Below are 22,445 nucleotides of genomic sequence, written 5' to 3'. Positions count from 1 at the left end.
GTTATTTGGAAGGATCTACTGTGTTTCCTCTGACAGCAGTCAATAATGTGTGGTATAAATTTAAGTTAATTCATAGTATTAGAACCAAATCTCTAATGCAAAGTAAATTACTATTAAAGTACATTTATATTACCATATACTACTCTGATATTCATTTTGTTGCATTATGAAGAAATTCAACAGAATTGATAAAAAAAACTACGCACAACAACTGACAAACAAAAATGTGCAAAAGAAGACAAACTGTGTAAATACAACTCCCCGCCAACAAAAGAAGTACTGAGAACACAAGTTGTTCAGTCCTTGAAAGTGAGTCCATAGATGTGGAATCAGTTAACTGTTGAGGTGAGTGAAGATATCCATGTTGGTTTAAGAGCCTGATGGTTGATGTTCCTGAACTTGGTGGTGAGAGACCTAAGGCTTCTGTACCTCCTTCGCGACGCCAGTGGTGAGAAGAGACCGTGGCCGGGATGGTGGAGGTCTTTCATGAGGGATGCTGCTTTCTTGTGGAATCGCTCCTTGTGGATGTGCTCAATTACAATGTTGCCGAGGTAAATCTTTTTCACCCAAAGTATACTGAAGATATAAATCGTCCTTCCTTGAGGTTAGTGGAGACCGAAAATGTTATCACATTTAAATGTACTTGGGTGAGCACTTGAAGGTTGATATGACTAGCTGTAGACTGAGAGCTGAATCGGGGAGGTAGTGTGGGATAGACACAATGGATTGAATGGCCTTTTTATGCCAACAAATTCTGTGATGATTCTGTTTTTAACTGGTATAAAACTTGCTTAACAAAATAGAACTGTAATAATCATCTTTTGACACAATTCTGCAAATGGTGAAATAAACAATGGTGCAGAGGAGATTTACAAGGATGTTGCCTGGATTGGGGAGCATGCCTTATGAGAATGGGTTGAGTGAACTCAGCCTTTTCTCTTTGGAGCGACGGCGGATGAGAGGTGACCTGATAGAGGTATATAAGATGATGAGAGGCATTGATCATGTGGATGGTCAAAGGCTTTTTCCCAGGGCTGAAATGGCTAGCACGAGAGGGCATAGATTTAAGGTGCTTGGAAGCAGGTACAGAGGAGATGTCAGGGTAAGTTTTTTATGCAGAGAGTGGTGAGTGCATGGAATGGGCTGCTGGCGGCAGCAGAGGCAGAGGTGGAAACAATAGGATCTTTTAAGAGACTCCTGGATAGGTACATGGAGGTTAGCAAAATCGAGGGCTATGGGTAAGCCTAGGTAGTTCTAAGATAAGGACATGTTCCGCATAGCTTTGTGGGCGGAAGGGCCTGTATTGTGCTATAGGTTCTCTATGTTTGTATGTTTCTAAACAACTTTTAAGTATAATTTATTTGCTAGTAATTGTACTTTCAATAATACAGCAGTATTTTTATGAAAAACAGGACAATTGCCTATTTTCATTTTGATTCAAGACGTAGGAATGGGGGTATCTTCTTAAAATGTTTGAAGAAAGCGATTTCATTGATAATAATGATGGAAGAAGATTGTTGATACTGTTAAATCTTTAATGCCTCACGATCAATGAATGAGCCGCTTAACCTATGCAAATATCATACCGTACATGGAAGTGACTGTAGATTGTATAATGATTATCAAGAATAGCTGAATGAAATAGAAAAACTTGAGGATGTCCAGTTCCTTGTTGTTCTGATGAAAGTATTTACAAGTGCTGTACTGACCATAATAAGATTATTAAGGGATTGGACACACTGGAGACAGGAAGCATGTTCCCGCTGATGGGTGAGTCCAGAACCAGAGGCCACAGTTTAAGAATAAGGGGTAGGCCATTTAGAACGGAGTTGAGGAAAAACTTTTTCACCCAGAGAGTGGTGGATATGTGGAATGCTCTGTCCCAGAAGGCTGAGAAGGCCAAGTCTCTGGATGCTTTCAAGAAAGAGATGGATAGAGCTCTTAAAGATAGTGGAATCAAAGGTTATGGGGATAAGGCAGGAACTGGATACTGATTGTGGATGATCAGTCATGATCACAGTGAATGGCAGTGCTGACTTGAAGGGCCGAATGGCCTACTCCTGCACCTATTGTCTATTGTCATACATAACCCAGGGACAGGGAGACTGTGCTGAAAATTTATCAAAAAACACTGTAAATGCTAAAAACACTCAGCACTTCAGGCAGCAGCAGTGAAGAAAGAAACAAAGAAACAAAGGGTCTCAGACCTGAGACATTAACGCTATTTCTCTCTCCCCAGCTGCTGTCAGACATGCTAAGCACCTCTGCTACTAACTCTGAGACAGGAAATGTGTGAGAAAGAGGTTGCATACGTGCACAAGCAATGCTGTGGGTGTGATCAAGTAATATCCTCATTGAAATCTATTGAATGATGAAAGACCACAATAGAGTGGATGTGGAAAGGATGTTTCCTATGGTGTGGGAGTCTAAGACCAGAGGATACAGCCGCAGAATAGAGGGACATTGAGATGAGGAGGAATTTCCTTAGACGGAGAGTGGTGAATTTCTGGAATTCATTGCCATAGTGGCTGTGGAGGTCAAGTTGTTATGTTTTGTATCTTCAGAGCATTAAACTAATTCAAGGAAACTCTTGGTAATCTAAAAATACAGGTATAGTTTGACAACATGAAGCACGGTGTGCACGTATCATCTGATAGTGTGATGACATATGCAATTCATGTATTTATATATATAACCAGTAATGAGTTATTTAAATGAACAAAATGCTTAATCAACCAACGTATATACAAGATTACTCAAACATTATTGAAATATCAAATACACAACACAAGTTACTGGATGTATTTAATGCAGAGATTGATAGATTCTTGATTAATCAGCCCATGAAGGAATATGGGGGGAAGGCAGGAGATTGGGGTTGAGAGGAGAACGGATCCGCCATGATGAAATGGTGGAGCAGACTTGATGGGCCAAATGACCTAATTCTGCTCCTATGGTCTTATATCTGTGGTCAATGGTGGTGGTACTGTAGAGAAAATCTTCTAGCTTTCAAACAGTGCTACACCATTTTCACTTAGAGCCTTGTGGTCAAGAAGGTATTGGAAATAATCCTTGTGGGTGTTGAAAGTAAAATTTTACTTAATATGGAGGCACAACCATTTTAATGTCCATTCTACTTCCCGAGAGGAATTTACTCATCCACTGCCCAACACGCCACCCTCAAATCCATCTGAGTTGAAGCCAGAAGTGTGCAGTGTGGAGCAGATTGCAGTTAGAATCTATTTTTTTAACTATAGGAAATCTAAAATTTTGCAAAATGTACAATTTGTGGAAGTTGTACATAGTAAGGACTGGATTAGCACCATGACACACATCACAATTCACTTCATTTTTACATCAGTTATATAATGAATAGTCAATCCATTGATGGCAATTTCAATTTCCAGCTGTCTGTATTGGACAGTTATTTCATCCAAGAAGCTTCTATTAGGATGATCATTTACGGATTAGAACATTAGCCTGATTTAACATGAACTCTAGTGGGTTGGGTTTTTGGACCAACTGTGCAGCCTGTGCTTTGCTATCTCCAGGAATGGCCTGGAAGTCATGTACCCCCAGGGCTGGAGGTTGAATGTCAGGTAGCGGCCCCATGGACGATATGTTTCCTTGCCGATTTCACCGACTGAAGTGTCATGGGAGACAAACATCGAAACAACAGGCGGTACATTTGCTTATTGCCGGCTGCTGTTGCAGGGAGGCCCCAGTACTCAAGTGATTTACTCTCTCCCCCTCTTTCTCCCTCTCTCTCTCTCCCTCTCTCCCTCTCTCTCTCTCTCTCTTCCTCTCCCTCTCTCCCTTACTCCCTCTCCCCCTCTCCCCCTCTCTCTCCCTCTCTCTCTCCTCCTCTCCTTCTCTCTCTCCCTCTCTCTCTCCCTCCCCCTCTCCCTCTCTCTCTCCCTCCCCTCTCCCTCCCCCTCTCCCCCCTCTCTCTCTCCCTCTCCTTCTCTCTCCTTGTCTCTCCCTCGCTCTCCCTGTCTATCCCTCTTTCTCTTTCTCTCTCTCTCCCCCTGTCTTTCTCTTTCTCTTTCACTCCATCTCCATCTCTTTCTCTCTTTTTCATTGGAGAGTGACAGCCTGCCGGTCTACGAAATGGAGGGCTTGGAGGAGCAATGTGGAAGATTGTAACATCAGAGCAGCGAATTGCTGGTCTCTGCTCTTGTGGTTGCAGGTAGCAACTTCTCCCTCCCTCACTGGGGAAGGGAGCCTGACTCTGAGATACTGAAGTGCTGATTTGTGATCTGTAGTTCGATGGTCTCTGGATCAAGGACCATTTTGGGAGCTCCTGCTGTTGCTTGCATGGTGGGGTGTTTGGGAAGGTCTGTGCCTCTGCTAGCATGGGTGGGGAGGGGCAATACTTTTGCTGTTGCTTGTGCGAACTTCGGGGCTTTTTGTTTCTATCATTCATTCTATATGGGTTTCTTTGTTATGGATATCTGTGAATAGGATGAATTTCAGGTTATATACTGTATACATAATCTGATATTAAATAAACCTTTGGACCTTTATATGCCTATGTTAATAAAGACCAGATGATCTTGAAAGAGTGGAGAGAAATTTTACAAGGAAGTTGCCAAGACTTGGTTACCTGAGTTAGAGGGAAAGATTGCATAGGTTAGAAATTTATTTCCAAGAGTGTAGGAGAATGAGGGGAGATTTGATAGAGGTGTAAAAAAATAATGAGTGGTATTGATAGGGGAAAGTGCAAGCAGGCTTTTTCCACTGAAGTTGGGCGAGAGTAGAACCAGAGGCCATTGGTTAAGGGTGAAGGGTGATATTTTTAAAGGGAACATGAGGAGGAACTTCCTCATTCAGATAGGTGACAACAAGCTGCCAGCATAAGCGGTGGATGCAAGTTTGATTTCAAAATTTAAGAAAAATTTGGATAAGTACATGTTTGGGAGGGGTATGGGAGCTATGGTCCAAGTGCAGGTCAATGGGACTAGAGAGATTAATAGTTTGGCATGGAGTAGATGGGCCAAAAGGCCTGTTTCTGTTTGATAGTGTTCTATAACTCTACAATGCAAGCTCTGTAATGGTGAATTTTGATAGTGAATAGTTGAGGAGACACTTTGGAGAAAACGTGAGACTTTTACAGGCCCAATTCTTCTTGTATATACAAACCATTTTACTTTGGAAGGTGATACACCTGGAGAGTTGATGACAGTGATTCTGAAGAACCCACAGAAGTGAAATTGTTTCTTTGAAAGCAGTAGTACTATGACAAATCAATAAAAAGGAAATCTGGCAATGTGGGAAGTTGTTCACTTTTGTTTCAATATTATTGCCAATTCAACGGTTGGGTGTGAATTCATCCATGGAGATACTAATTCATTGGAAGAATGTTCATTTGAATTCATTACCATGCTCACTCATGCACCTTTTCCCCGTCATCACTGAGTCTATTGCTGTAAACGGTGCTTTCAGAATGGGGGAGCACTTTTACCCATATGTATCCATGACCCTCTTTATGCATTCAGTGTAGTTCAGTAATGGTCATTGTATCAATTATTGGCAATTTTATTCCTTAATTCTACTCATTGCTAGAGTGATGCATAATGGAAAAATATAATACATTGGTGTGGATTTTGGCTATAATTCTATAAATTATTGCTCATCTTACTGTAGCACCAACTCTGCATTCCTTTCTGAAATAACCTTTCAACCTCCTTCACCTCAAAAATACCTAAACACTGTTTCCATTTTCATTTGAGGAAGAGAGTTACAAAGATGATCCTCTGACAGGGAAAAAAAAAGCCTCATCTATCTTTACCTGGATATAACCTTGTGCAAATAGCCTACTATCATATACAGTTTCCTCAATCTCAGACTCTGCAGCCTCCCACCATTTAGATAATATGTTTAGTTTTTTATTTCTCCCTCTAAAAATGGACTGTTTCACATTTCCCACTTTGCCAAATTTTGGCCAATACACCTTGTCTATCCAGGACCCTTTGTGGTCTCCTAATGTTCTCCTCACCTTTATTTTCCTACTTGTCATCGTGTCATCAGCAAATCTGCAACTATCTTTGGTACCTCCATCCGAGCCATTTATACGAAGTGTGAGAAGTTGAGGTCCCAGTACCAATCCTTCGGCATGCAAAAGCAAAGCATTTATGAATCATTATTTGGTCCTCTTTGGATATTGGGCATTGCCAGAATATTAGAAAATTGCTTAAATTAATCCACTGTTCATAAAAATAAACTAGAAGAAATTTTCTGGAAAGGTATTAATTTTTTTGTTGAGGAGAAGTTGCTAAGAACAATAGTTTTGGAGAAAATGGAGTGTTACATGGAATAACAAAAGAAAAGCAGCCTGGATGTATTAAAGGCAAATTACGCTCATCTCATTTTGTTGATGCAACAAAATGGTTGATTGGGAATAGAGTTAGTTGATGGTGAAACATTTTCATTCCAGAGAAAAATTGAAGTTAATGGAATAAACAATAGTGGAAGCAATTTGAAATTAAGTGAGATAATTGTAGATCATTTGGAGGAAGATGTAAATGGGTTTGACACTAAAGATATTGTTCCTTAGGTGTGAAAGCACGATTTCGTTTTGCTGTATATCACAACTAATGTGTGTCTTCTAAGGTCTTTCAAAGTTCAAAGGTTCAATGTATTATCAAGGTACTTTTATGTCACAATATACAGCCCTGAGATTAGCAAACTTGAAAATAGCATTGGAGCTGTGCTTAGCCACACAGTCATAGGTGTAAAGTGAGTGGAGCAGAGGGGTTTGGTGGAGGGAGGGGCTAAGCACACAGCCCTCTGGTGCGCCTGTGTTGATGGACGTCATGGAGCTTTTGTTACCAATCCGAGCTGACTGGGGTCTACAAGTAAGGAAACCCAGGATCCAATCGTGCAACGAGGTATTGAGGTCAAAGCCTTGGTGCTTATTGATTAGTTTTAAGGGAATGATGGTATTGAATGCTGAGCTGTAGTCGATTAAGAGCATCTTGCAGTCTGCATCTTTGCACTCCAGATGTTCCAGGATTTATGAAAGAGCCAATGAGATGGCATCTGCTCTGAACCTGTTGCTCCTAGAAGCAAACTGGAGCAGATCCAAGTCTCTTCTCAGGCAGGAGCTGATATGTTTCATCACCAAACATTCAGAATGCCATTTCAAAATATACATGCAGAAAGATAGGCCTGGTCCATGGTTTGAGATTCTAATTTGGAGAAAGGACCATTTTGAAAGGACCCACATGAGCTATCTGTTGTCGGCCCCCAACCAACACATATTCCACTCTCCCCTCCTACCCCTCCTCACAGTCCCCCACCCTGCTCTCATGACTATACCCCTCCCCCACATGAAACCACCACGGTGGGCTTCACGGCTGAACAGGTGAGAAGACAGCTGAAACGTCTCAACCCAAGCAAGGCTGCAGGACCGGATGGTGTCAGTACCAGGGTGCTCAAAGCCTGTGCCCCTCAGCTATGTGGAGTACTTTGCCATGTATTCAACCTGAGCCTGAGGCTCCGGAGGGTTTCTGTACTGTGGAAGATGTCCTGCCTCGTCCCTGTGCCGAAGACGCCGCGCCCCAGCGGCCTCAATGACTACAGACCGGTGGCATTGACCTCCCACGTCATGAAGACCCTGGAGAGACATGTTCTGGAGTTGCTCCGGCTTATGGTCAGGCCACACTTAGATCCCCTCCAGTTCGCCTACAAGCCCTGACTAGGAGTTGAGGATGCCATCGTCCACCTGCTGAACCGTGTCTATGCCCACCTGGACAAGCCAGCGAGCACTGTGAGGGTCATTTTTTTTGACTTCTCCAGTGCGTTCAACACCATCTGCCCTGCTCTGCCAGGGGTGAAACTGACAGCGATGCAGGTGGATGCTTCCCTGGTATCATGGATTCTCGATTACCTGACTGGCAGACCACAGTACGTGTGTGTCTGACAGAGTGATCAGCAGCACTGGGGCTCCACAGGGGACTGTCTTGTCTGCCTTTCTCTTCACCATTTACACCTCGACTTCAACTACTGCACAGATTCTTGTCATCTTCAGAAGATTTCGGATGACTCTGCCGTAGTTGGATGCATCAGCAAGGGAGATGAGGTTGAGTACAGGGCTACGGTAGGAAACTTTGTCACATGGTGTGAGCAGAATTAACTGCAGCTTAATGTGAAAAAGCCTAAGGAGCTGATGGTAGACTGGAGGAGAGCTAAGGTACCGGTGACCCCTGTTTCCATCCGGGGGTCAGAGTGGACATGGTGGAGGATTACAAATACCTGGGGATACAAATTGACAATAAATTGGACTGGTCTAAGAACACTGAGGCTGTCTACAAGAAGGGTCAGAGCCGTCTCTATTTCTTGAGGAGACTGAGGTCCTTTGACATCTGCCGGACGATGCTGAGGATGTTCTACAAATCTGTGGTGGCCAGTGCTATCATGTTTGCTTTTGTGTGCTGGGGCAGCAGGCTGAGGGTGGCAGACACCAACAGAATCAACAAACTCATTCGTAAGGCCAGTGATGTTGTGGGGATGGAACTGGACTCTCTCACGGTGGTGTCTGAAAAGAGGGTGCTGTCTAAGTTGCATGCCATCTTGGTCAATGTCTCCCATCCACTGCATAATGTACTGGGTGGGCACAGGAGTACATTCAGCCAAAGACTCATTCCTCCGAGATGCAGCACAGAGCGTGATAGGAAGTCATTCCTGCCTGTGGCCATCAAACTTTACAACTCCTCCCTTGGAGGTTCAGACACCCTGAGCCGATAGGCTGGTCCTAGACTTATTTCATAATTTACTGGTATAATTTACATATTACTATTTAACTATTTATGGTTCTATTACTATTTATTATTTATGGTGCAACTGTGATGAAAACCAATTTCCCCCGGGTTCAATAAAGTATGACTATGACTATGACTATTTTGATGGTATCAGAAATGATATCGCAAATGTGGACTAAGACAGGCTGCTTTCTGACAAAGGTGTACCTGGTAAGTAGGAGGCCTTCAAAAGTGAAATTTTGAAAGATCAAAGCTTGTATGTGCCTGTCAGGATAAAAGATATAGGTAACAGGTGCAGGGAACCTTGTGTTTCAAGAGTTATTGAGGCCCTGGTTAAGAATGAAAAAAGAGGTGTCTAGCAGATATAGGCAGGTAGGGGCAAATGAAGTGCTTATGGAGTATAAGAAATGTAAAAGAACACTAAAGAAAGAAATCAGAAGAGCTAAAAGAAGTTTTGATGTTGCCCTAGCAGACAAGGTGAAGGGGATTTTTTTTTTTTGCATCGTTATTTACTCAGGGGAGGGACACAGGGTCTATAGAAGTGAGGCAAAGTGACATTAACTTCATGGACCCTATATAATTACAGAGCAGGAAGTGTTTCCTATTCTGAGACAAATCAGTGAGGATAAACCCCCAGGGTAGGGTCTGACAAGGTGATCCATTGGAGCCTACGGTAGGCTAGTGCAGAAACTGGCAGGGCTGAGATATTTAAATCATCCTTAGCAACAAGAGAAGTACCAGAGGATTGGAGGATAGCCAGTTTTCTTCTGCTGTTTAAGAAAGACTCTAAACATAAACCAGGAATTGTAGGCCGGAGAGTATGACATCAGTAGTGGGAAAGTTATTGGAAGGTACTCTAATGGACTGGATAGACATGAACTGATTAAGGATAGTCAGCATGGCTTCTTTTTAGATTATGAGAACACTCTGTCCTCTTTTACTGTCATTTAGAAATGCATACATGCATTAAGAAATGATACAATGTTTCTCCAAAGTGATATCACAGAATACAGGACAAACCAAAGACTAACACTGACAGAACCACATAATTATAATATATAGTTACAGCAGTGCAAAGCAATACCATAATTTGATAAAGAACAAAGCATGGGCACGGTAAAAAAAAGTCTCAAAATCCCCGATAGCAGGCAGCAAAAGGGGGAAACTCCCTTCCGTAAACCTCCAGGCACCATCAACTTGCTGATGCCTTGGAAGCAGCCGACCACAACCAACACTGAGTCCGTCCATCCGAAAACTTCGAGCCTCCGACCAGCCCCTCCAATACAGCCTCCCGAGCGCTATCCTCTGCCGAGCACCTTTGACCTCGCCCCGGCCGCTGAAACAAGCAAAGCCGAGGATTCAGGTCCTTCTGCTCTGAAGATTCTGGTTACCACACAGTAGCAGCGGCAGCAAAGCGGGCATTTCAGAAGTTTCTCCAGATGTTCCTCCGTACTCTCACGTCTGTTTCCATCAAATCAGAATTGTGCACGGTACCCTACTTAACAGATTACAGATATCATTCATTCACCAGAGAGGCTGCGTGCGCTGCCGACACGCCGCCATCTTCTTCTCCTCCTTGCATGGTAGATCATGTCTAACCAATCTTATAGACTTTATTCCTTAGAACGTAGAATATTGAGAGGATATTTGATAGAGGTATACAAAATTATGAGGGGTATAGATATTGTAAATGTAAGCAGGCTTTTTCCACTGAAGTTATATGGGACGGTAACCAGAGGTCATGGATTAAGGGTGAAAGGCGTAAAGTTTAAGGGGAATATGAGGGGAAACCTTCACTTGGAGGGTCATGAAAGCATGCAATGAGCTGCCAGCACAAGTGGTGCATGCGAGCTCGATTTCAAAGTTTAAGTGAATTTTGGACAGATACATGAATGGTAGGGGTATGGAGGACTATAGTCTCAGTGTAGCTTAATGGGAGTTAGGCAGTTTTCATAGCTTCAACGTGGACTAGATGGGCCAAAGGGCTGTACTTTTCTATGACTGTATGACCAACCTCTCAAAATGCTCATCATTGAGGAAGCAAGTACAACTGGGTGATGGACATTGAGGTAGATCAGCACACTCTTCTTGGGCACCAGTATATTGAAGTCTGTTTGAAGCAGCTGGGTACCACATACTGATGAAGAAAGAGATTGAAGATCTCAGTGAACACACCAGCCAGCTGGTCAGCATAGGTCTTCAGTACACAGCCAGGTACCCTAGTCCTGTCCATGGATTCACCCTCCTGAAGTTTCCTGCATGTCAGCTTCAGATACTGAGATCAAAGGACCATCAGGAGATGTGGGAGTTCACGAAGGTTCCTCCATGTTCTGATGGTCAAAGTGAAGGCATTGAGCTCATCTGGAAGTGAAGCCTTGCTATCTCCCAAGTTGCTTGATTTAACTTGGTAGGAGGTGATAGCATTCAAGCCCTGTCAAGCATCTATCGTTCATTCAAGCTTTCTCTGGAGCTTCCACTTTGCCCATAAAATGGCTTTCTGGAGATCATACCTGCACCTCTTGTAACGTTCTTGGTCTCTAGACCAGCCCCAATCTGGCCCTCAGAAGGTTCATCCAAGGCTTCTGATTACGGAAGACTGAATGATTCGGAGGATATAGAAACTAGTTATCATGGAACTCTGGGCAATTCCTGGACAATGGCTATATTTCACTGAAACAAAATACAAGTAATCCAAGGCCCTTCTTAATATTTTGAATAACTTGTGATGGATGTGGGTTGTATGTATTTTTCTAGTCAGGGAACATTGACACCATTAGCTTTGCTATTTGACAACAAGACTTCATCGTTATTTTTTGCTGCCATTTCTCACCTGATCACTGCCCAGTCTGAAGTATAAACAGAAAATGCTGGGACCCTCAGCAACTAAGGGAGTGAATGTGGATCGCAACCCTTCACCAGAACAGGGAAAGGAAAGAGCCAGGCTTGTTTTAAGCTGCAGACATGGGGAATGGGTGGAAAGGAGAAAGTGGACATCAGTGACAGGGTGAGGCCAGAGCTGCGAGGGAATAAATTAAGGAGATGCTCAATTATTGGGTAAATAGGGGCTGTTAGAAGATAATAACAGAATTGGTGGCTTTGTGGCCAAGTTTGTGGATGATTCAAAGATGGGTGGAGGGCTACATAGTGTTGAGGAAGCAGGGAGTCTACAGAAGGACAATTTAGGAGAATGGGTAAAAAAGTCTCAGATGAAATATAGTGTATCAAAGCATATGGTCACGCACTTTGGTAGAAGGGATAAAGGCATAGACTATTTTCTAAATGGACAAAATTTTAAAAAAATCAAAGCTGCAAGGGGACTTGAGAGTCCCCATGCAGGATTCCCTGAAGGTTAACTTGCCTGTTGAGTTGGTGGTGAAGAAGGCAAATGCAATGTTAACATTAATTTTGAGAGGACTAGAATATAAAGCAAGAATGTAGAGCTGAGGTTTTATAAGGCATTGGTCAGACCCCGCTTGGAGTATTGTAAACAGTTTTGGGACCCTTATCTCAGAAAGGTTGTGGTGATGTTGAAGAGGATCCAGAGGAGGTTCACAAGAATGATTCAAGGAATGAAAGGGTTACCGTATGAGGAGTGTTTTATGGCTGTGGACCTGTACTCACTGGAATTTAGTAGAATGAGTGGGGAATCTCATTGAAACCTATCCAATATTGAAAGGCCTATTTAGAATTGATGTGGAGAGGATGTTTCTTTTTGTGTCAGAGTCTAGGAACAGAGGGCACAGCATTAGAATAGCAATACATCCCATTAGAACACAGATGAGAAGAAATTCCTTTAGCCAGAGTATGGTGGATTTTTGGAATTCATTACCATAGCTGGCTGTAGAGGCCAAGTTATTGGGTATACTTAAAGAGTTTGATAGGTTCTTGATTAGTCAGAGCATACGAGGTTATGGGCGACAGGACGAGAAAATGGAGTTGAGAGGGATACTAATCTGGGGGTGGGGGAGGGTGAAGAGAGAGAGAGAGAGAGAGGGAGAGAGAGAGAGAGAGAGAGAGAGAGAGAGAGAGAGAGAGAGAGAGAGAGAGAGAGAGACAGAATGAACAGATGGATGACTTAAGGCCAAAATGGCCTATTCAGCTGCAGAGAATGTAAGTTTCCAGAGGCTGTTGTATTTGACTTTGAGTCTAGAAGGAGTCAACATTCCCATTCAGAACATAGAACATAGGACAAATATAGGCTATCAATGTTTAGTCAGCACTTTAAACTACACTAAGGTCATTCTAACCCTTCCCTCCACACAGTCCTCCACTTTTCTTTCATTCATGTGCCTGCCAAAGTATCTCTTAAATATCCCTAAAGTAATTACTTCCACCATCACCCCGGGCAATACGTTCCATGCACCTACCGGTCTCAGTATAAAAAACCTGCCTCTGACGTTCCTTCTTTGCTTTCCTCCAAGTCATCTCCTTCTATTAAACATTCCTGGCCTGGGAAAAAGTCTCTGACTATCCACTCAATCTCTACCTCTTATCATCTTGCACTGTTCATCAGTCTTGCATTTGTCCTAATGCGGTCACAGATTTCAAGGGATGGTCGACCATTCTTTTGTCTCCACACGTGCTGTTTGATCTGAGTTCATCCAGCAGTTTGCTTTATCTCCAGATTCCAGCAACTTGTTGGAGGTGTTGTGGATAGTGTAGAGGGCTGTCAGAGGTTACAGCGGGACATTGATAGGATGCAAAACTGGGCTGAGAAGTGGCAGATGGAGTTCAACCCAGATAAGTGTGAGGTGGTTCATTTTGGCAGGTCAAATATGATGGCAGAATATAGCATTAATGGTAAGATTCTTGGGTGTGTGGAGTATCAGAGGGATCTTGGGGTCGGAGTCCATCGGACACTCAAAGCTGCTGCGCAAGGGTTAAGAAGGCATACCAATTTCCCCCGGGATCAATAAAGTATGACTATGACTATACGGTGCAGTGACCTTCATCAACCGTGGGATTGAGTTTAAGAGCTGAGAGGTATTGTTACAGGCATATAGGACCCTGGTCAGACCCCACTTGGAGTACTGTGCTCAGTTCTGGTCGCCTCACTACAGGAAGGACATGGAAACCATAGAAAGGGTACAGAGGAGATTCACAAGGATGTTGCCTGGATTGGAGAACATCCCGTATGAGAATAGGTTGAGTGAACTTGGCCTTTTCTCCTTGGAGCGACGGAGGATGAGAGGTGACCTGATAATGGTGTATTAGATGATGAGAGACATTGATCGTGTGGATAGTCAGAGGTTTTTTCCCAGAGCTGAAATGGTTGCCACAAGAAGACACAGGTTTAAGATACTGGGGAGTAGGTACAGAGGAGATGTCAGGGTAAGTTTTTTACTCAGAATGGTGAGTGCGTGGAATGGGCTGCCAGCAACGGTGGTGGAGGCAGAGACGATAGGGTCTTTTAAGAGACTCTTAGATAAGCACATGAAGCTTAGTAAAATAGAGGGCTGTAGGTAAGCCTAGTAATTTCTAAGGTAGGGACATGTTCGGCACAACTCTGTGGGCTGAAGGGCCTGTGTTGTGCTGTAGGCTTTCTATGTCTCTATGCTTCTGTCTCTAGTGTCCCCACCGGTATCGACAGTCCTATTGTATATTGGAAGTTTTTGAGAATGTGGGAGAAAAATCAATCCATCCCAAATCACTCACATTAATGTGTTGTTTTAGTGGTGACATGGCAATTGGAAAATGGAGCAGCTAATATTGGCAGATCAGATGTTAACAGTTTTCTTAAGGAGGAGAACTGCTGCTCTTCTTGGACCACAAGGAGGCCTTTGGAAGAAAAATAAATTCTGTCTTCTCTCCAGGGGGAATTTCTGCGCCCCTCTTTCCAATTCACCCAGGAAAATCAGGCAGTGATTGCAAATTTGAAACCTGGCTTGGGAGACCTTTGATAACAGGAAAGGGAAGAGAAACTGCTTCTTTTCACTGGCGTAGGGAACGTTGTGTAATCAGATGGAATTAAAGCTGTATGATGTTAGTAAGGTATTTGGAGAAAAACTGGCCAGATGTTGAGGAGAAAACAGACATAAGTTCCCTTATCCATTCATTCCTACCCACTAATCACTCTACCAGCACTTATCCTTTCAAGTGGGCAAAGTGATACTCCTGCCCATTCACCTCCTCCCTCACCTCCATTCATGGCCCCAAGCAGTCCTTCCAGGTGAGGCAACATTTCACCTGTAAATCTGCTGGAATTGTCTATCTTTGGGGGCAACGCCAGCATTTCTTGCCCAGCCACAATTGCTCTGGAACTGAGACAGTTGGTGCACCAGTATGTTAGTCAGGTCCTGAAGTAACTGTTTTCACTTACTTCCTTGTGTTTAGGTCATTAATCCTTGGAATGTACAGTGCTCTGCAAAAGTCTTAGAGACTCTAGACATTGTATATAGTTTCAGATGATATGGCCTTCACAGGACCCTGATCTCAATGTCGCCACCACTGTCTGGAATTACCTGGAAAGACAGAAGCAAGTGAGACAGCTGAAGACTGTGATAAATTCTCCAAGATCCTACCAGCCAATTTTCTTATAGAAGTGCATGACGGTGTACCAAAAAGAATTGATGCAGTTTTTAAGGCAAAGAGTGATTGCAGCAAATATTGATTTGATTTAGTACTTTACTGCTTACTGCTCTTTATATTAAACTTTTTTATATTTAGAAACTAATCACTTCATTATTTTTGAAAGCATCTTCACTATACAGAATTTTTTTTTACATGTGCCTAAGACTTTTGCATAATACTGTAGGTGAGTGAGGGACGAACTTATAGAAATATTTAAATGATGAGAGGCATGGATAAGGTGGACGGTAACAGGTTTTTCCCCAGGGTAGGCTATTCCAAACTAGGGGGCATAGATTTAGGTGAGAGCGGAAAGATTTCAAAGGGGCCTGAGGGGTATCTCTTTCATGCAGAAAATGGAACAAGCTGCTAGAAGAAGTGGTTGAGGCAGGTATAATATGATCAGTTAAGGAGCATTTGGATAGGTACACGGAGGGGAAGGGCCTGGAGAGATTTGGACCACAGGCAAGAAATTGGGGTTAGTTGGCTGGATCAAATGGTCAGCATGGAATTGTTAGGCTGCATCGATGCTGCGTGACTATAGCTTTAAGACTCTATGAGAGAAAGGACACTTAAGCTATTTTGGTGATCCTAGACGACAGATTTCCTCCAGAAGGACATTAGTGAACCAGATGGTGTTTTGAACTGAAGTATCTGGGTTAAATTTATCCAGGCCTATGGCTCCAGTAACTCTACCACTAGATCATCACTGAATCTAATATAGATCATAGGCAAGATTAAATATAACAAAGAATATGGGAATAAAATTGAAAAGCAGAAGTGGTGTTAAGTCATGTTCCTGGTGAATGCCAGAGGGGCTGGGTATCTTACACCTTACATTTAATATGTTTTTAATCCTCCGGAGAGGATATTATGTAGATATTATAGGACAAATGGGTTCCTCCTGTATTGTATAATTTTGTACGTTCATTCATTTCAGAATGTGCATTTTGTCTCACTGACACTTTAAGAAGAATGGAAGGCCATTCTATCCATGTCAAGAGTAGCAGACTAAGTCACCTGTAACTTCATTTGATTGAAACCTATTGAATATTGAAAGGCCTCGACAGAGTGAATGTGGAGAGGATGTTTCCTATAGTGGGAGAGTCTAAGACCGGAGGATATAGCCTCAGAATAGAGGGATGTCCTTTCAGGATGGAGATGAGTAGGAATTTCTTTAGCCAGAGAGTGGTGACTCTGTGGAATTTGTTGCCACAGGAGGCAGTGGAGGCCAAGTTATTGGGTAGATTGAAGGGAGAGGTTGATAGATTCTTGAAGGGATATGGGGAGAAGGCAGGAGATTAGGGCTGAGAGGGGAATGAATCAGTCATGATAAAATGGTGGAGCAGACTCAATAGCCATATGGGCTAATTAAGCTGCTATATCGTTTGGTCTTAAGATCTAGTTGGCCTTTTTGATCATGAGCAACTGAATGAACTAATATATTTGCAAACTCTCCCAAGCATGAAGTGTTATATGGTGGCGTCCGTTAGTCTCGCGAGACCATGGATCTGCACCTGGAAAGTCTAGTGTCCTCTCCAGGGCGCAGGCCTGGGCAAGGTTGTATGGAAGACCGGCAGTTGCCCAGGCAGCAAGTCTCCCCTCTCCACGACACCGATGTTGTCCAAGGGAAGGGTAAGGGCCGATACAGCTTTGCACTATTGTTGTCGCAGGAGTTGCTAGAACAAGGCTGAAGGCAACGTTTCACTGTCTTAGGGACTCCGGCTTGGGATTTGTCCTCAGGGTTTACTCCTGAAGCCTTTCCCATGAGTGGGTTTGGCCGCAAGGCAGCGGAGGTTTGGAGTCAGAGTTTTCCCTCTCTTACGTGGACTGCCTTCCCAGGCTAACAAGCTCCATCTACCCGAAGCACTGGCTTTAAGATGCCAGGACCCGCTTTCGCCCCTTCTCCTGTCAGTAGAAACAGTTCCGCTGGGCTTAGAGGCTAAGCCACATGAGAAGACCAGGAATAGGACTGGGTTGTCAGAGGCTATTTGAGGCACATGCCGTGTGCAGCACTTTTAGGTGTTGGGAGCTTGTCCCCACTACCACCCCTCGGCTTGACAACCTTGGAACCCGTTATATGTAGGGAGGTCTAATGTAAGGGGAAAGTATACAGTTAATGGCTGGACCCTTAATGTACAGCGGGATCTTGGGATCAAAGTTGATGGTGAACTGAAATTGGCCAATGCAAGTAGACAGTGGTGATAAAGGCGACATTTGGCATGTTTAACTTCAGTGGAGAGAGTATTGAGAGGGTATTTGGAAAGGATGAAGCAGTAAACCAGGATTCTACTTGGAGAAGTAAGGAGAGCTTGGACTAATGTTGGTTGTTTTCTCTGGAGCATCAGAGCAGGAGGGGAGACTAGATGGAACTTTTTCAGCGCCTAGGAGGATAGGGCACCAGAACCTTTATGCAGGGTAAAAATGTTAAGAACTACAAGACGTGATTTAAGGAGACAGAGTGAAAGTTCAAAGGAGATATGTGGGACGAGATCTTACACAGGGAGTAGTTGGTGCTTGGAATGGCTGTGGTGTGGGGTGTGGGCAGGTTTTAGGGGCTGGTGGAAGCAGGTATGATAGTGGCATTTAAGAACGTGTTTTATAGATACATGAATATGAGGGGAACTTTCAAGGTCCCAGGTACATTTATTATCAAAATATGTACGCAGGATACAACTCTGAAATTCATCTTCTCCTAACAGCCATGAAACAAAGAAAACCATGGAAGCCATTCAAAGGAAAACATTAACCACTCCCATGCACAAAAAAAAACAGATCACAGCAACAAGAACAGCAAAACCTTCCCCCTCCACGCGCCCAAAAATCAACTTGTGCAAATGGCAGCAAGAAAGTCACCCACCCCATGCGCAAAAAGCAAATCACGCAACCGCCCCCCCATGCAAAAAACAAACGAATCGCACAAATGGAAGGATAGGGATCGTGCACAGGCAATATTCAGCATTGTGTTTGATGCAGGCATTGAGGGCCAGAAGGCTTGATCCTGTGCTGCATTCTTCTATATTCAATGGTTACTCATTAATGTCTCCCATCCACTACATAATGTACTGGGTGGGCACAGGAGTACATTCAGCCAGAGACTCATTCCACCGAGATGCAACACAGAGCGTCATAGGAAGTCATTCCTGCCCGTGGCCATCAAACTTTACAACTCCTCCCTTGGAGGGTCAGACACCCTGAGCCAATAGGCTAGGCCTGGACTTATTTCCTGGCACAAGTTACATATTACTATTTAACTATTTATGGTTTTATTACTATTTATTATTTATGGTGCAACTGTAACAAAAACTAATTTCCCCCGGGATCAATAAAGTATGACTATGACTATGACTAAATGAGAGTGTTGAAATAAGCAAAGTTATCTTTGTGACTGACCTGTTTGCTCAGATGATGTTGATTTTAAAAAGGTGGTGAATGAAACTTATAGCATACATCACTTCTTTCTGCTGCACAGTAAATCCAACCAAGTATGAGAGACAGTTGCTTTGTTGATTTATGTTTTTCAACTAAATATTAAAGAGAATTGCCAGGACATTACAGCTCATTCAACTGATTTATCCTTTGCCGATACCGATGTTCCACCTGGGATTCATTTGACCACACTTCACGTCACCCTGTCAGTATGCCCTTGCTTCTGCTGGCCAGAGATTACATAGCTTGAAGCAATAAGTCATAATTTAAGGAAGGATTGGAGGATTATTTTATGCAAATTACTTCATATTCCCTTCAGTTCAGTTTCACCCTAATGAATTTAAGCTGTTCACCTCAACCATTCACTGTTCTAAAATAAGTGGTGACTATCTTATTTGTATTCCTATACTTACGCTCCGTTGTCACTTTATTATGTATCTCCTGTACCTAATGAAGTGACCACTCAGTGTATGTTTGTGATCTTAAACATAGAACATAGAAGGTTACAGCACATTACAGGCCCTTCGGCCCACAATGTTGTGCCGACCATGTAACCTACTCTAGAAACTGCCTAGAATGTCCCGAGTGCATAGCCCTCTATTTTTCTAAGCTCCATGTACCTATCTAAGAGGCTCTTAAAATACCCTATTGTATCTGCTTCCACCACTGCTGCTGGCAATGCATTCCACACACCCACCACTCTCTGTATGAAAAGCTTAGCCCCTGACATCCCCTCGGTACCTATTTCCAAGGACTTTAAACTATGCCCCCTCATGTTACAACAACACACATCAAAGTTGCTGGCGAACGCAGCAGGCCAGGCAGCATCTCTAGGAAGAGGTACAGTCGACGTTTCAGGCCGAGACCCTTCGTCAGGACTCCCGTCATGTTAGCCATTTCAGCCCTGGGGAAAAGCCTCTGGCTATCCACACGATCAATGCCCCTCGTCATCTTATACACGTCCATCAGCTCAAGGCATCCTCCGTCGCTCCAAGGAAAAAAAGGCCAAGTACACTCAATCTATTCTCATTAGGTACATGCTCCAATCCAGGCAACATCCTTGTAAATCTCCTCTGCACCCTCTCCAATAACATCCACATCCTCCCTGTAATGAGGTGACCAGAACTGAACACAGTACTCCAAGTGGGATCTGACCAAGGTCTTGTATAGCTGTAACATTACCTTACAGATCTTGAGCTCAATCCCATGGTTGATGAATGCCAACACACCATACGCCTTCTTAGCAACACTGTCAACCTGCACAGTAGCTTTGAGTGTCCTACGGACACGGACCCCAAGATCTCTCAGATCCTCCACACTGCTAAGAGTCTTATTATTTACATTACAATCTGTCTTCAAATTGGATCTACCAAAATGAACCATTTCACACTTATCTGTGTTGAAGTACACCTGCCACTTCTCAGCCCAGTTCTGCATCCTATTGATGTCCCGCTGTAACCTCTGACAACCCTCCAGACTATCCACAACACCCCCAACCTTTGTGTCATCAGCAAACTTACTAACCCACCCTTCTACTTCCTCATCCAGATCATTTATAAAAATCACAAAGAGGAGGGGTCCCAAAACAGATCCCTGTGGAACACCACTAGCCACCGACCTCCATGCAGAATACAAAACTCCTTCTGCTGCTGCACCTCATCCACTTGAAGGATTGCAGTGTTGTGCATTCAAAATGCTCTTCTGTACACTAATGTAATATGTATGGTAATTTGAGTTACTGTCACCTTCCTGTCTGCTTGAACTAGTCTGGCTATTTCCTCCGACCTCGCTCATTAGCAAGGCATGTTGTGTGCAAACAACTGCTTCTCACTGGATTTTTTTTTTTTGCACCATTCCCTGTAAACTCTAGAAAATGTTGTGCATGAAAATCCCAGGAGATCAGTAGTTTCTGAGATATTCACACTACCCCAGCTGGCATCATCCATCATTCCACGGTCAAAGTCACTTTGATCACATTTCTGCCTCATCCTGATGTTTGGTCTGAACGGCAACCGAACCTCTTGGCTATGTCTGCAAGCTTGTATGCATTGAGTTACTGCCACATGATTGGCTTAGAATACAGGGATGTTCCTGGAACAGAGATGAGGAGGAATTTCTTTAGCTATAAGCTGGTGAATCTGTGGAATTCTTTGCCAAAGACGGCTGTGGAGGCCAGGTCACAGGGCATATTTAAAGCAGAGATTGATAGTTTCTTGATTAATAAGAACATCAAAGGTTATTGTGAGAAAGCAGGAGAATGAGTTTGAGAGGGTTAATAAATGGTCTTAAGATCTTATGAAATTTTAAAGACTTAAAGTTATTGCCTCCGATTAGCAACTGTATTCACACACGCTTCTTCATCTATCATCTTGACCTTTTTGAAAATAGGATGCAGTCTAATACAATTCAACGCCTATTATTATCATCAGCAGGAAAAGACCATGTCCAGTTTTACCAATGGGTTCCATGTCTACACTTTCGTTTTAACTACTATTAGTCATGTCGAGCTCAGGATTTACCGTGTCTCAATGAGGCAGGTTCTCTCGTCTGAGGATGTACTGGATCAGCAGACGGCAGAGGCTGCTGGACACTTGGACAATTCCTTCATGGTGAAATCAGAATCAGCTTTATCAACACTGACATATGTTATGAAATTTGTTGTTTTGCAACAGCGGTACAGTGAAATACTTACAAAATCGCAAGGTAAATTACAATGAGAAATACTAAAAAATAAGTAGTGCAAAAAGAGCGAAATAATGAGGTAGTATTCATGGGTTTATGGACTATTCAGAGATCTGGTGGGGAAGGGGAAGAAGCTGTTCATAAAGTGTTGAGTATGTGTCTTCAGGCCCGAAGTGTCGACTGTTTAATCATTTCCATAGATGCTGCCTGAGCTGAGTTCCTCCAGCATTTTGTGTGTGTTGTCCTGTACCTCTTTGATGGTAGCATTAACAAGAGGGCACGTCCTATATGCTGAGGATCTTAATGATGGATGCCATCTCCTTGAGGATGCCCTCAATGGTGGGGAGGCTAGTGCTCATGTTGGAACTGATTGAGTTTAAAACTCTCCACAATGTTTTTCTGACCCCATGCATTGGCCCCTCCAAAACAGACGGTGATAAGAGCAGTCAGAGTACTCTCCCCAGTACATCTATAGAAATTTGCTGGAGTCTTTCCTGACATAACAAATCTCCTCAAACTCCAGATGAAATGTAGCAGCTGATATGACTTCTTTATAATTGCATCAATATGTTGGGCACAGGATAGATCCTCAGAGAAGTTGATGTCCAGGAACTTGAACATGCTCCACCCGATTTTCTACTTTGAAAGAGAAAACACTGCCCACTGTTTGTGTACAAATGGCATTTATTATATTCAATTTCATTTATTAATTAATTGTCCTGCTCCAGAGTTTGAATTCTGAAGATCAGTCACGTTGACAGTGGTGTGCTGTTCCTGGAATTCAAAGAAGGAACGTTTCTCACTTTGAGAAAGATTTCACCATTTAAACTGACTGCTTTTTAAAAGATGCCAGACAGATAGGTTTCTGGAGCTTTGAGTATATATTTTTTTCATATCGTGTCATTTATCAGCGGCTTTGACAGGCTTCCTTACGGTGAGATATCTTTGCCCACTTTCGTTGATGAATGGAGGACAGATCAATGTTTTCAATAGCCCGCAGTGGCT

At 43.2% G+C, this 22,445-nt stretch overlaps 1 protein-coding gene across 1 annotated transcript in view; it reads left to right on the top strand.

The window, feature by feature from the left end:
* clvs2 (clavesin 2) overlaps positions 1 to 22,445 on the top strand; it is a 124,539-nt gene that overhangs the window by 33,773 nt on the left and 68,321 nt on the right. The window lies entirely within an intron of this gene.

Source organism: Mobula birostris, chromosome 2, assembly GCF_030028105.1.
Source record: "Mobula birostris isolate sMobBir1 chromosome 2, sMobBir1.hap1, whole genome shotgun sequence".
Lineage (NCBI taxonomy): Eukaryota > Metazoa > Chordata > Chondrichthyes > Myliobatiformes > Myliobatidae > Mobula > Mobula birostris.
This window is presented reverse-complemented; position numbering and strand designations above follow the sequence as displayed.